Here is a 14,844-nt window from a genome sequence, read left to right on the forward strand (position 1 = left end):
GCAAAACAACAGGTGATGGACAGAATGCAGAGCAATGTAATACATTAACCCCAGTACAGAGATCTGGGCCTAAATCCATAGTTTTTTTGCTCACCATGCCTTTCCAGTTTGAACCTAGCCATATGCAAATCAGTCTTGACCCTGTGCCCCATGGGAACAGTCCAGCCCGAACTGCTAAGCCAGGTCCTCCCTGGACTGGAAACAAGCATCCAAGGATTGGATTCGGGCTTTCAGCCCTCATCAGCCTGGATAGCTTGATTCCAGTGGCATGGAGAGCACGGGACTCACGTCTGAGCATACCCGTCCCACTCGGGGTGACAAATGCAAAACAACAGGTGATGGACAGAATGCAGAACAATGTTATACATTCACCCCGGTACAGAGATCTGGGCCTAAGTCCATCGTTTTTTTGCTCACCATGCCTTTCCAGTTTGAACCTAGCCATATGCAAATCAGTCTTGACCTTGTGCCCCATGGGAACAGTCCAGCCCGAACTGCTAAGCCAGGTCCTCCCTGGACTGGAAACAAGCATCCAAGGACCGGTTTCGGGCTTTCAGCCCTCATCAGCCTGGATAGCTTGATTCCAGTGGCATGGAGAGCACGGGACTCACGTCTGAGCATACCCGTCCCACTCGGGGTGACAAATGCAAAACAACAGGTGATGGACAGAATGCAGAACAATTATATACATTCACCCCGGTACAGAGATCTGGGCCTAAATCCATTGTTTTTTTGCTCACCATGCCTTTTAAGTTTGAACCCAGCCATATGCAAATCAGTCTTGACCCTGTGCCCCATGGGAACATTCCAGCCCGAACTGCTAAGCCAGGTCCTTCCTGAACTGGAAACAAGCATCCAAGGACCGGTTTCGGGCTTTCAGCCCTCATCAGCCTGGATAGCTTGATTCCAGTGGCATGGAGAGCATGGGACTCACGTCTGAGCATACCCGTCCCACTCGGGGTGACAAATGCAAAACAACAGGTGATGGACAGAATGCAGAACAATGTCATACATTCACCCCAGTACAGAGATCTGGGCCTAAATCCATCGTTTTTTTGCTCACCACGCCTTTCCAGTTTGAACCCAGCCATATGCAAATCAGTCTTGACCCTGTGCCCCATGGGAACAGTCCAGCCCGAACTGCTAAGCCAGGTCCTCCCTGGACTGGAAACAAGCATCCAAAGACCAGTTTCAGGCTTTCAGCCCTCATCAGCCTGGATAGCTTGATTCCAGTGGCATGGAGAGCACGGGACTCACGTCTGAGCATTCCCGTCCCACTCGGGGTGACAAATTCAAAACAACAGGTGATGGACAGAATGCAGAACAATGTAATACATTCACCCCAGTACAGAGATCTGGGCCTAAATCCATCGTTTTTTTGCTCACCATGCCTTTCCAGTTTGAACCTAGCCATATGCAAATCAGTCTTGACCCTGTTCCCCATGGGAACAGTCCAGCACGAACTGCTAAGCCAGGTCCTCCCTGGACTGGAAACAAGCATCCAAGGATCGGATTCGGGCTTTCAGCCCTGATCAGCCTGGATGATGGACCGAATGCAGAACAATGTCATACATTCACCCTAGTACAGAGATCTGGGCCTAAATCCATCGTTTTTTTGCTCACCATGCCTGTCCCATGGGAACAGTCCAGCCCGAACTGCTAAGCCCGGTCCTCGCTGGACTGGAAACAAGCATCCAAGGACCGGTTTCGGGCTCATCAGCCTGGATAGCTTGATTCCAGTGGCATGGAGAGCACGGGACTCACGTCTGAGCATACCCGTCCCACGATGGATTAAGGCCCAGATCTTTGTACTGGGGTGAATGTAAGACATTGTTCTACATTCTGTCCATCAACTGTGGTTTTTGCAATTTTCACCCCGAGTGGGCTGGGTATGCTCAGACGTGAGTCCCAGGCTCTCCACGTCACTGGAGTCAAGCTATCCAGGCTGAAGAAGGCTGATAGCCAGAAACCGGTCCTTGGATGCTTGATTCCGGTCTAGGAAAGACATGGCTTGGTAGTTCGGGCTGGACTGTTCCCATGAGGCACAGGGTCAAGGCTGATTTGCATATAGCCATTGTCTGACCTAGGGTGGTGTGGAGTGCAAAAAAACGATGGATTTAGGCCCGGAAGAACCCAGAGAGTCCGACTTCCCCCATTCAAATCAGAGGCCACCGAAGTCATCTGCGGAGTTCCACAAGGTTCATCACTCAGTCCCACCCTCTTCAACGTTTACATGAGTCCCCTCGCATCCATCGTGCGACAACACAACCTCAACATCATCTCCTATGCAGACGACACCCAGCTGATCCTCTCCCTCACCAAAGACCCAAACACCGCCAAAACCAATCTACACGAAGGAATGAAAGAAGTAGCCGAATGGATGAAGAACAGCCGTTTAAAACTAAATTCGGACAAAACGGAAGTCCTCATCCTAGGATCATCCCCCTCTGCCTGGGACGACTCATGGTGGCCACCAGCCCTGGGTACAGCACCCATACCTACAGATCATGCACGTAACCTGGGCTTCATCCTAGACTCCTCCCTCTCGATGACCAGGCAAGTCAACGCCGTCTCATCTTCATGCTTCAACATCTTACGCATGCTCAAAAAAATCTTCCGTTGGATCCCCACCGAAACAAGAAAGACAGTCACCCACGCACTGGTCACTAGCCGACTGGATTATGGAAATACCCTTTACGCCGGAACCACAGCCATTTACAGAAAAAACTCCAACGCATCCAAAACGCCTCAGTCAGACTCATTCTGGACATCCCCCGCCAAGCTCACATTTCCGGTCACCTGAAAGACCTCCACTGGCTCCCCATCAACAAAAGAATAACGTTCCGTCTCCTCACCTACGCACACAAGGCCCTTCACGACCTAGGACCCGAATGCCTCAACACACGACTGTCCTTCTACACACCCACCCGCCAACTACGATCATCCAATCAAGCCCTCGCCGCAATTCCGTGCATCCATAGATCCACCATGGGAGGACGATCCTTCTCCTACTTAGCGGCCAAAACCTGGAATTCTCTCCCCACTCACCTCCGCCTTACACAGAACCACCTCTCCTTCAGAAAGCAGCTAAAAACATGGCTTTTCGATAAGTAATGCACCCACCCTCCGTCAAGCGCCTTGAGACCCTCTAGGTGAGTAGCGCGCTATACAAATTCTTGAACTTGAACTTGAACTTGTTTTTCACACGAGTGCAAGGTCCTGCTGAGTGTGTGGGAACTTATGTTGCTTTTCTCAAAACCTTAGCACATACTTGTGAGTTTGGAGAACTATCTGATTCCCTAGTGAGGGATCAACTCGTAAGATGTACGACGAACAGTTCAAGAGTTCAGGAAAAGCACTTGTCCAAGAATCCCACATTATCTGAAGCAGTTGCCATCGTGGAAGATGTAGAAAATACTTCCTCTTGGGTTAAGGAAATAAGAAAAAATTGAGAGAGTGGTAATCAAACTTCTAGTGAATATCCAAAGAAAGCTCAAGATGGTGTACGTACATTGTGTGATGGTGACTTTATTGAGGAGTTTCCTGATAATGTTGCTAAAGTTTATGCGAGTGTCAAGAATAAGAATGCATCAAAGAGCTTTCAATCTCGTTTTCCAACTAGCAGAGATGTCCCACCATCAAATGAACGTGATGCTCGTCAGCGACGGTCATCTGATCATGACAAAATTAATGATTATCAAAAGATGAGATGCTATAGATGTGGTAGTTTTTCTCATTCCTCTAATTTTCCCAACTGTTATACCAAATAAAGTATATGCAACAATTGTGGGATCAAAGGACATTATGCTCGTGTTTGTAAGTCGTCCAAGAAAAAGGATGTGAGTGAAGATGTTTCCAACGTCATTCGCACTGTAGTGGTGTTTAATATATCTGTGAGTGATGGCATGAATGATTCTGAGAGGATTATAATGCCTTTTTTTAACATTGGTGTGGGTAGTAATGAGTTTAAAGTCATGGCAGATTATGGATCCCCATTCGCCTCAATAGGTAACAAAATTTGGGATGAGGTTGTGGGATTGGAAAATGTGACACTTTTACCCCCGACATTGCTCCTGTAAGTTACGGTGGATCTCAAATTGATGTCCTGGGGTATGTGGTGGCAAAGATTACATTCAAAGGAAGGGAGACGATTGGAAAAGTATATGTAGCTGTGAGGGGAGATAATCTCCTTGGTTGGAGACACCCACGCGATTTAGGGATAATTCTGAATCCTGGTGCTAAGAATCCTCAAGAACAAGTTATGTTGATGGATGACTTGTTAGATAATTCTCAACTTGTATCGGTTGATGCTGTGAGTAACATGAGCAAGTATTTTAAAGTCTATCCTGAAGTGTTTTAAGATGCTCTTAGTTGTCTTAAAGGTTTTGAGCACTTAATTATCCTTAAGAAATCATCAAAACCCTGTGTCCACAAAGTGCAGAGTGCCAAATTTGAAGGTTGAACCATTCAGGCTTGAGCTTGAGAGATTGTTAAAGTTGGGTGTGCTTGAAGAGATTGAGGCTTCATAACGGTTAGCTCAGGTGGGTTTGGCACACAAGGATGGTGGTAAAGCTGTGAGAATGTGTGTGGACGTGCACAAATTGATCGAGTGGATCTGGGTAGACCGTCAGCCTCTCCCCAACTTATCTGAGTCCATTAGTTTGCTGAAGGGAGTTAACATTTTTAGTGTGTTGGACCTATCGTCCGCGTATCATCAGGTCACCCTTCATAAAGACTCCAGGCATTTATCATCCTTTAGTACTCCTTTGGGGCGTATCGGTTCCTGAGGATGCCTTTCGTGTTAGCCTTAGCAGCAGCCTGCTTTCAAAGAGTGATGAAGATAGTTCTTGGAAGTTTACGGAACGTTATGTTTTTTCAGGATGACATCCTTGTGTATGGTAAGGATGAGTATGAGCATGAGGTTGTTCAGAGATCTGTGTTGAGCAAATTGGGGGAGAGTGGACTCACTGTCAAGAGACAAAAATGCCGAATTTCTCTAGAATCTGTTACTTATCTTGGCCATGTAATTTCTGGGGATGGTTATCAACCAAAAATGGAGCTTGTGGAGAGTATTGTCAAAGGTCCTGCACCGAAAGACAAAGAGCAAGTCAGATCCTTCTTGGGTATGGCAGAGTTCTACTCTAAGTTTGTCAAAGGTTTTGCAAGATTTTCTGAACCCATTAGAGTTCTGTTGAGGAAGGGAGGACTGTTTGCATGGTCAACTGAATGTGAAGGAGCTTTTAATGCAATAAAGTTGGAAATTGGAAAAATGCCAACCTTGGGTCACTTTGACTCAAAGTTGAGGACAATCTTGACAAGTGACGTCAGCCTCAGAGGACTTGGGGCTGTCCTTTCTCAAGTGGTGAATGAAGAAGAGATAGTTGTGGCTTTTGCCTCAGGGCTCTTAGAGAAGCTGAAGTTAATTGTTCTTGCATTGAGAGGGAAGCACTGGGACTGTTTTGGGTGGTACATCATTTTAAGTTTTATTTATGGGGGATTCCATTCATAGTGAAGTCTGATCATCATCCCCCTTGTACAAATCTTTTCATGTCATCACAGTGACCACATGACTCCTAAACTAAAAAGATGGAGTGGGAGCTTGCAGGAGTTCAATTTTTCTATGCAGGACATTCCAGGTCAGAATAATAAGTCTGCAGATTGTTTATCACGACTGGCCATTGAGACGAACAAAAGCAAGAAGATGTTGAAAGTGTGAGTTGGGTCATGGAGCCTTCTCTGTCTAAGGAGGAACGGTTATTGTGCGTTAACAATGACAAAGTGTTTTCGTCACTTAAAATGGTCATCTCTAAGGGTTTACAAAGATCTTGATTGTGATCTGAAGCCGTTCTGGACAGTGAGAGATTATCTCACCTTTTGTCAGGATAACCTCATGAGAGGTGACAGGATAGTTCCACCCAGTGAGTTAAGAGATAAGGTTAGTCAACTTGGCTCATGAGGGGGGTTTGGGAAGAAGCCTCACCAAAGCACTAGTCAGGGAAAACTACTGGTGGCCTAGTATGGACTGGATGGTAGAATCTGTAGTTGGAGGCTGCCGTCAATCAATCTCGTACCACTAGTCATTCTCCCCATTCACCTGTGGAGGTTCCTGATGCTGTTTGGACTAAACTTGGTTTGACTATAGTTTGCCCTTTTTAGCTGATACCTTCTCATGAGATATTCGTGGTCCTTTTAGTTGATTACACTTCAAAATGGGTGGTATTGAAATGCATGGGTGTTGTCGGTATACAGTCATAATATCGAGTAAAAGATATAGAATGGGCAAAATATTGAGTTAAAAATATAGAATGGTCAAAATATCAAATGGACAGAATATAGACTACAAAAATATCAAATAGAATAGCAGTAATTTTGAATCCAAAATATAGAATGGAGAAAATATCAAATGGACAGAATATAGACAACAAAAATATCGATGGACAGAATATAGAGAACAAAAATATTGAATTTTAGGTAAGTAAGTTAATATTTATATTTTTAATAATATGTACGTGTTTTTTATGTTAGTATATGTGTTAAAAGTGTATTTTTATTTTATAACTTATTTTAATTAATTAATTTTATGGTATTTAATTTTTGCGTAATTCTGGAGTGGGTTGTGGGTTTATAGGGGAATAGGGTGGGAAGTAATTTAAATATAATTAATTAAATATTTTTATTTATTTATTGGTATTTATTCTGAATTAATTGTTAATTAATTTTTAATTGGTAATTAATTAAAATATAATTGGTAATTCATTTGTATTAATTGATTAATTGAGAATTGTGTTAATTTTATTTATTTATTTTCTGTAGCGGGTTGTGGGTTTATTGGGGTATTGGGTGGGAAGTAATTTAATTATAATTAATTAAATATTTTATTTTATTTATTGGTATTTATTTTGAATTATTTGTTAATTAATTTTTAATTGGTAATTACTTAAAATATAATTGGCAATTAATTTTTATTAATGAATTAATTGATAATTATGTTAATGTTCTTTATTTGTTTTCTGTAGCGGGTTGTGGGTTTATAGGGGAATTGGGTGGGAAATAATTTAATTGTAATTAATTACATTTTTTATTTATTAATTGGTATTTTTTTAAATAATTGTTAATTAGTTTTCAATTATTAATTAATTAATTGTAATTGGTAATTAATTTGTATTAATAGGTAATTATTTTTTAGTCGTTTTTTTTTTAATTGATTAATTATTATAATATATTAAATTGGCAATTGATTTTAATTAATTTGTAATTGGTATTTATATTTAATTTATTTCTAATTATGTATGATTTGTTTACTTTCCCTACTGTTGCTCTCCTTGGAGTGGTAATAGTAATTTTTACCCTCTTGCTATGCAATGCTTTCCCTACTGTTGCCCTCCCTGGAGTGGGAATAGTAATTTTTACCCCTATGCTATCCAACGCTTTCCCTACTGTTGCACTCACTGGAGTAGGAATAGTAATTTTTACCCATACGCTATCCAATGCTTACCCTACTGTTGCACTCTTTGGAGTGGGAATAGTAATTTTTAACCTTCCTGCTATCCAATGCTTTCCTTACTGTTGCCCTCTCTGGAGTGGGAATAATAAGTTTTTATCCCTACGCTATCCAACGCTTTCCCTATTGTTGCACTCCCTGGAGTGGAAATAGTAATTTTTACCCCTACGCTATTCAACACTTACCCTACTGTTGCACTCCCTGGAGTGGGAATAGTAATTTTTACCCCTACGCTATCCAACGCATTTCCTACTGTTGCACTCTCTGGAGTGGGAATAGTAATTTTTACCCCTACGCTATCCAATGCTTTCCCTACTGTTGCACTCTCTGGAGTGGGAATAGTAATGTTTACCCTCCCACTATCCAATGATTTCCCCTACTGGTGCAATCTCTGGAGTGGGAATAGTAATTTTTTCCCCTACGCTATCCAATCCTTTCTGTACTGTTGCACTCTCTGGAGTGGGAATAGTAATTTTTACCTTCTCACTATCCAATGCTTTTCGTACTGTTGCACTCACTGGAGTGGGTATAGTAATGTTTACCCCTATGCTATCCAACGCTTTCCCTACGGTTGCACTCTTTGGAGTGGGAATAGTAATTTTTACACTCCCAATACCCAACGCTTTCCCTTCTGGTGCCCTCCCAGGAGTGGAAACAGTAATTTTACCCCTATGCTATCCAATGCTTTCCTTACTGTTGCACTCGCTGGAGTGGAAATAGTAATTTTTACCCCTACGCTATCCAACGCTTCCCCTACTGTTGCACTGTCTGGAGTGGGAATAGTAATTTTTACCCTCCTGCTATCCAACGCTTTCCCTACTGTTGCACTCACTGGAGTGGGAATAGTAATTTTTACCCCTACGCTATCCAACGCTTTCCCTACTGTTGCACTCTCTGGAGTGGGAATAGTAATTTTTACCCCTACGCTATCCAACTCTTTCCCTACTGTTGCACTCTCTGAAGTGGGAATAGTAATTTTTTCCCTCCCGCTATCCAACGCTTTCCCTACTGTTGCACTCACTGGAGTGGGCATAGTAATTTTTACCCCTATGCTATCCAACGCTTTCTCTACTGTTGAACTCAGTGGAGTGGTAATAGTAAATTTTCCTGTCCCACTAACCTACGGTAAAAATATTGTATATTTGTTATTAATATTATGTTTATATATATGTATGTATTTAAAAATTAAATTGTATGTTTATTTATTTTTAACTTAAATTAAATATTTATTAATTTTAAGGTTATTTAAGTATTTTAAGTATGTTTAAGTTTATTATATTTAATATTTTATTATTTTTCAATTACTTTTAAGACATTTAAAAAATTCGATATTTTGACTATCTATATTTTTTACAACAATATTTTTGATTTGATATTTTTGCACTTACCTGTTTGGAGATAGGAGTTCGATATTTTTGTATTCTATATTTTTTACTCGATATTTTGCTACATCGATATTTGTGTTATCGATATTATGTCAGTGATCCGGTGTTGTCAACTCAAGGTCTGTGATTGAGTTCTTAAAGAATGTATTTGTTTCAGAAGGAAATCCTAAATATTTATTCACAAGCAATGGGGTACAATTTAGCTCTCATGAGATGGATATTTTTCTTAAAGATCTTGGGATTGTTCACCAAAAGACGGCTCTGTGTTCTCCACAGGCCAATGGTCTCATGGAGAGGATGAACAGAGTTGTAAAGAGCTGTGCCCAGCGAGCATTAGACTCAAGGACTTCTTTCAGTAGTGTGTTGAGAGAAACTTGGTGGGAACATCGAACTGTTCCTAATGCTATTTAGCAGTAATCTCCTTTTAAGGCTTTGAGGGGTAGAGTGGCGTATTCTAAACTCAATCCAGTTTGGCTTCCTGTAGGGAATAATGACTATGGTGTGACTGATGAGTTAAAAAGGAAAAATAAGCTTGCTGAATATCGCAAAAGTATAAACAACGGTATGATGTCAGGATGGCAGTCAGAGTGAAAAATTGGAATTTGGGTGATCGCGTATTGGTGAAGAGGCCCAAGCATGGTCAAAAAGATTCCTCTAATTTCTGTGATCCTATCATCATTACTGCAATTTAGAAAAAATGTTGTGACTTTGGACAATGGTTGTACCTGGAGCATGTCCAGATTGACAAAGTTCACGGGGTCAAGTGACAGCTCAACTGTTACTCCTGGTTTTGTTCCTGTAATCAAGAATATAAGACTGGTCATTTGGCCAGGAACAGACATATGTCAGAGTAATTCAAAGATTATGTTCTGTATTGAAGCCTTTTCCTTGTTCTGTTTAGTTCACTTAGCATCTTATTTTCCTTGTTCTGTTTAGTTCACTTGACACCATATAATTCAGTTTTCTTATGTTTGATCTTATCTTGTTATACTTTTATTCTCTATTTTGTTAATTGATCTTGTAAGGGGGATGTGTTATAATTAGCTTACTTGCTTGTGGAACATGGAGTGCATGACATCATAGATTGTCGTGTGGCATTCCAGCTGGAAAAGAAACAGTTGGAGAGTTGGACTTGTCGGTGTTTGTACCAAATAAATCTGAACCTGAAAAGACCTTATGGGTTGCATCTTTTTATCACCCCCCACAATCTGGATACTTTCTCCCAGGGTGTGGGAGTTGTTGTTTTATTTCTTGTCTCCCATTGTCGGGTTTTTCTTGGCGGTGACAACAGGAAAAACAGACATTACACTGTCCACCCTAACTAGTACAGACAGTATAATGTCCTTCCTCTAGCGACCCCCTACTCCGTCAGGCAATCAAAGGACATATTCGATTGAGGGAGCAAACAGTGCTCCATTGATGGAATTCTTAAGGTCTGTCTATCTCTAAATGAGGCTGGTGGACCGAGGCATCGGTGGGCACTGACCTCTATTGCATTTGCGACTGAGTACCCTGTCTGCCAAGCTCTCAAACAGGGCCTTGGTCTGAAATGTAGGTTTCGCTCCTGGAAGCCTGGAATGGGTTGGCTTGTTCCTTGATGAGTCTCACCTGCTTTTTTGACCAGTGGGGTTGAACTAGTTTATTATATTCATGAGCTGCATCTAGGAGAGGGGGTGGGTGGAAACTCTGGGAGTGAGCTGCAGAGTCACCCCGTTAGCTGTGGAAGTGTTTGGAGTTATGTGAAGAACTTTCCATTTGAATCTCTTGCCTATAACTTGTGTAAGGAGTTTGAGTGTTGCATTTGTTCCTGCTCCTGCAATAAGGTATCAAGAAGACACGAACAGGCGTGGCCAACAGCATGGCCGGCTAGGACATGTTCCTTCATAGCTCCGGACGAGCTGCACTAAATTCGACTTCATACTCATGTCAAAAGCCCCGTTTCGGCATTAAAAAAACTGTAAAGGTACTCCCATCCCTTCCGAGCCTCAATCACACATCCACGCGGCAGAGATCGTATAAAATCAGCGGAGTGGGAATCGGAGCGAGCCCGGCCGCGGAAACAAAGATGGCGGCATTGCGCTGATCCGAAGGGACTCGTCTAGTGAGAGGACGGCGGCCGGGACATCTTAGCGGGAGAAAGGCCGAGGCCGCTGCCGGATGCCTGCAGCTAACTGTCAGTGCCTTGCGACTCAGTGGTGACGGCCCGTGCTGGGGAGCGTGGTGCTCCGGGGGCCTGAGACGTGCCGAGGCGGGTTCCGGCGGGACCTCTGAACCACCCCTGCGCTGCCTGGTAGGCGGCGCCATAGCCGGAGAGGAAAGTGCTGAGACGGGACTGAGAGGCAAGCGACTGCGGCATCCACTGGGACGGGGGGAGTCTGCCTGCTGCATTTGGCGCTGCGACCCCCCGGACGGCCATATCACTGGGAAAGGAGAAGAGAGGTGAGCCATCCGACCCGATTAGGGAATTGACCAGCGAAAGCACACTCGGTGCGAGGGATCCTGTGGAGCTCTCTTGTCTCTGGTGGCCTGTGGTGATCTGACCCCCCAGCCCCTGCCCTGCTGAGATAAGACTGCGCGACCAGCGAGGGGCACCGCCAGGACCTGTAACCGGCGGTGTCGCACAACCGGGGTGACAGAGGTGGAGGGCCGTGGTCCAGGACACCGGACGACACAGCAACCTAGAAGCGACCCCGAGGTCAGCGCTGCCGCGTATGCCACGTCAATAGGCCCTAGCGCTTGGACTGGTAAGGAGGTGGTGGACGGGGGGGACAAGGAATACAAATCAGCCAGCGGCTGTTTGCGGACACAGCCATCTACACTAGTCCTGCAAAGTGAGGCCGTGCTCAGTGGTCGCTGGACTCTCTGGCTGATGGCGGGCATTGAGCAGTTTGTGAGGTGGCCAACTTCCTCCGGCTCTGGTGGTAGGACCGGAAGAGCGTAGATTCTAAGCCGGGGCCTACCAGTAAGACCGACGAGAAGTGTGAGTGCCCCGTGAGAGTGACTACATTGCATCGTCAGCCATGGGGAAGAGGGACATAGCACCCAGGCCCACTAAACAGGGCCCCATGGATAATTTCGCCGCTCCGCGGCCATCTACTGAGGTCGCGCCTGCGGCGCCCGGCATGCGCTCGGACACTGACTTGCTGATGGGTGCCATCCAAGCTTCAAGGGCCGACATCCAAGAGTCCCGGGCAGCCCTGGAAGTCAAAATCGGCGAGGTGGGCTCGGAGGTGACGCTATTGAGGCAAGACTTCCGGAAGCTAACGGACAGAGTAACTACAGCGGAGACACTAATAGGCGAGGCAGAGGACTCCATGTCCACTCTGAGAAAAGACATGGCGGAGCTCCAGGCCTCCCATCGCCAACTGTTGTGGAAGGTGGACGATGCAGAAAACAGGGCCCAACGCAACAACCTGCGCTTTGTAGGCTTTAGAGAAGGAATCGAAGGGACAGACATGGCAGCTTTCCTTCACTCCTGGCTAACAAAAACTTTCCCGAAGGCGCAATTCTCGACTTGCTTCATCATTGAAAGGGCACACAGGGTCCTCATGGTAAGACCACCAGAAGGAGCGAGACCCCGACCTGTGATTGCGCGCTTCCTTTACTTTGGGGACCGGGACTTGATTTTGCGAGAATCCAGAAAACAGGGGGAGATCCGCATGGAAAACACGAACATTATGATATTCTCAGACTATAGCAAGGAAGTGCAAAAACAACGTCGCTCCTTTGATGCGGTTAAAGCGAAACTACGAGACATGAACATTACCTACATGCTGCTTTTCCCGGCAAAGCTAAAGGTGATATATAAGGACAAAACACACTTCTTTAATCACCCGGAAGACGCCTGGCAATGGTTAGAGGAAAGACCCATATTCCACAGACAGGAGAACACTGGACGGGGAGCGCCAGATAGGCCAACTCCCAACAGAACCCAATGGGAACTGCTGAGGGCCCAGAGATTGAGGACACAAAGAAATAAGAGACAGAAGCCGACTACGCCTTATCCGGGACGTGCCCAGGTGAGCAAAAGACAAGGACAATCAGCTTCGCCTGGAAGGGGAGACACGAGGGGATCCAGATTCAGTTGCCTGGAAAGAACTGCCCGGTCGGAAGGCGAAGAGAGAGAAGACTCGGAGGGCCACTCCTCGGAAGGTGAAGGCGGGGGGGCACGCTCTGTCCACCCACTGGAGGAGGTGATCCGAGATCTGGAGCTTGACGCCTCCGGGCACACATCAGACCCGCAACCGGACACCCAGGACTCACACTCTTGAATAGGGGCAAAATGGGCAGCTGAGATTGCAGCTCGTCATTAAGGGGACACGCAAGTTGACACACCCTTCTTATACCTATTGTTTGCATTTGTTTATTGTTCTTATTTGTGCAAATTCCTTGACTCTGACTTTGATACTGAACAGTTGGGAATGTATTGCATGTGCTACAATAAGTTGGGCAGCGTAGGTTGAAAGGGAGGGAGGTCTCTGGGCAGGCGACAGACCCTCTCCTACTGACAGTTCCGCCTTGCAGAGGGATGGGACTGAAGGGTGAGGGAGGTGGGGTGGGGGGCGTGGGGGGAGTTCAGTTCTGTTGAAGTTGGATGGACGGGCTAGTTGGGGTAGTGGGGGGAGGGGCTAGTGGAAAGGGGGAGTTGGGAGGGAGGGGGGAGAGGGGTACACAACATGAACAATGCATGCACTTGTTTAACAGGTGAATACACTATACACCACACACAGACGTGATTCTGGGGATACCACTGGAAGTTCCTTAACATGCAGGATTGGCATCACGTGTACACCTCACGCGATATACTGGCGAGAGGCGTCAAGGGTCGTTTGCTGAGATTACACAATGATGGCTATGGGGGCTACTGACAGAGACACATCACATGGGGAGGGCTTTAAGGTACTGACTTGGAACGTTAATGGACTTGGCTGTAGAATCAAAAGAGGTCTGGTTAACAACTATATAAAGCGGTCGGGAGCAGATGTGGTACTACTACAGGAAACACATCTGAAGGGTACAAAATGTGCCTTCCTGGCGAGAGGGCAATATAAAGTCCTGGCCCATGCTGGGTTTACCACAGGATCCAGGGGGGTCGCGATACTGATAAAAAAATGCCCGCCAATGAGAATAGAACAAGTCTGGACCGACCCAAGGGGCACATATGTAGGAGTACGCGGGGTATGGGGAAGGAAGGAATACACATTTATCTCAGTCTATGCTCCACCCAAATTGCAGGCGGATACACTAAAAAGCATATCAGACATTATTATTAACACACCTGATACGGTGCAGATCCTTGGGGGGGACTTTAATGATGTAATGAACCCATCAATTGATAGAACGGGAGATCGAGATAGGCCCACGACCGTGACGCCGCTCTCCAAGACCATGACTACCCTTGGCCTCCTAGACGTGTGGAGATGGTTATACCCGACTGATCAGAAGTTCTCCTACTTCTCTGGAGCGCATAAAGTATACTCACGCCTGGACTATATCTTCATGGCGAGACAGACGCTCCAAATGACAGATTCAGCGGAGTATTGTGCTCGAGGGGTGTCGGACCACTCGCCGCTGATATTAGACGTGCGCAGGAAAAGACGAGTCGGACCTGGTGTTCTTCGGCTCTCAGCATGGAACCTACAGAGTCCCGAGCTCCTGAGGGGTCTGCGAGCCGATGTTAAGGTGTACCTGGCAGAGAACGTGGGGCCAGTAGACTCCAAGATTGTCCTATGGGAAGCTCTTAAAGTGGTGCTTAGAGACAGGGCGCACAGTAGGTTAACTGAAACACGGAAAAAGGAACAGGTGGAGATTCTAGCACTGGAGGCGCAGATATTGCATTTGGAGGCAGAAAATCACCGAACTAAAAACTCAGGGACTTTGCGACAATTGGTTGATGTACAAGCCCAGTATAGGCAGTTAGTGACGGGGGAGGCTAAGACACAGGCACTGGCCACCCTG

Source organism: Lissotriton helveticus, chromosome 1_2 (assembly GCF_964261635.1).
Source record: "Lissotriton helveticus chromosome 1_2, aLisHel1.1, whole genome shotgun sequence".
In the NCBI taxonomy this organism is placed as follows: Eukaryota; Metazoa; Chordata; class Amphibia; order Caudata; family Salamandridae; genus Lissotriton; species Lissotriton helveticus.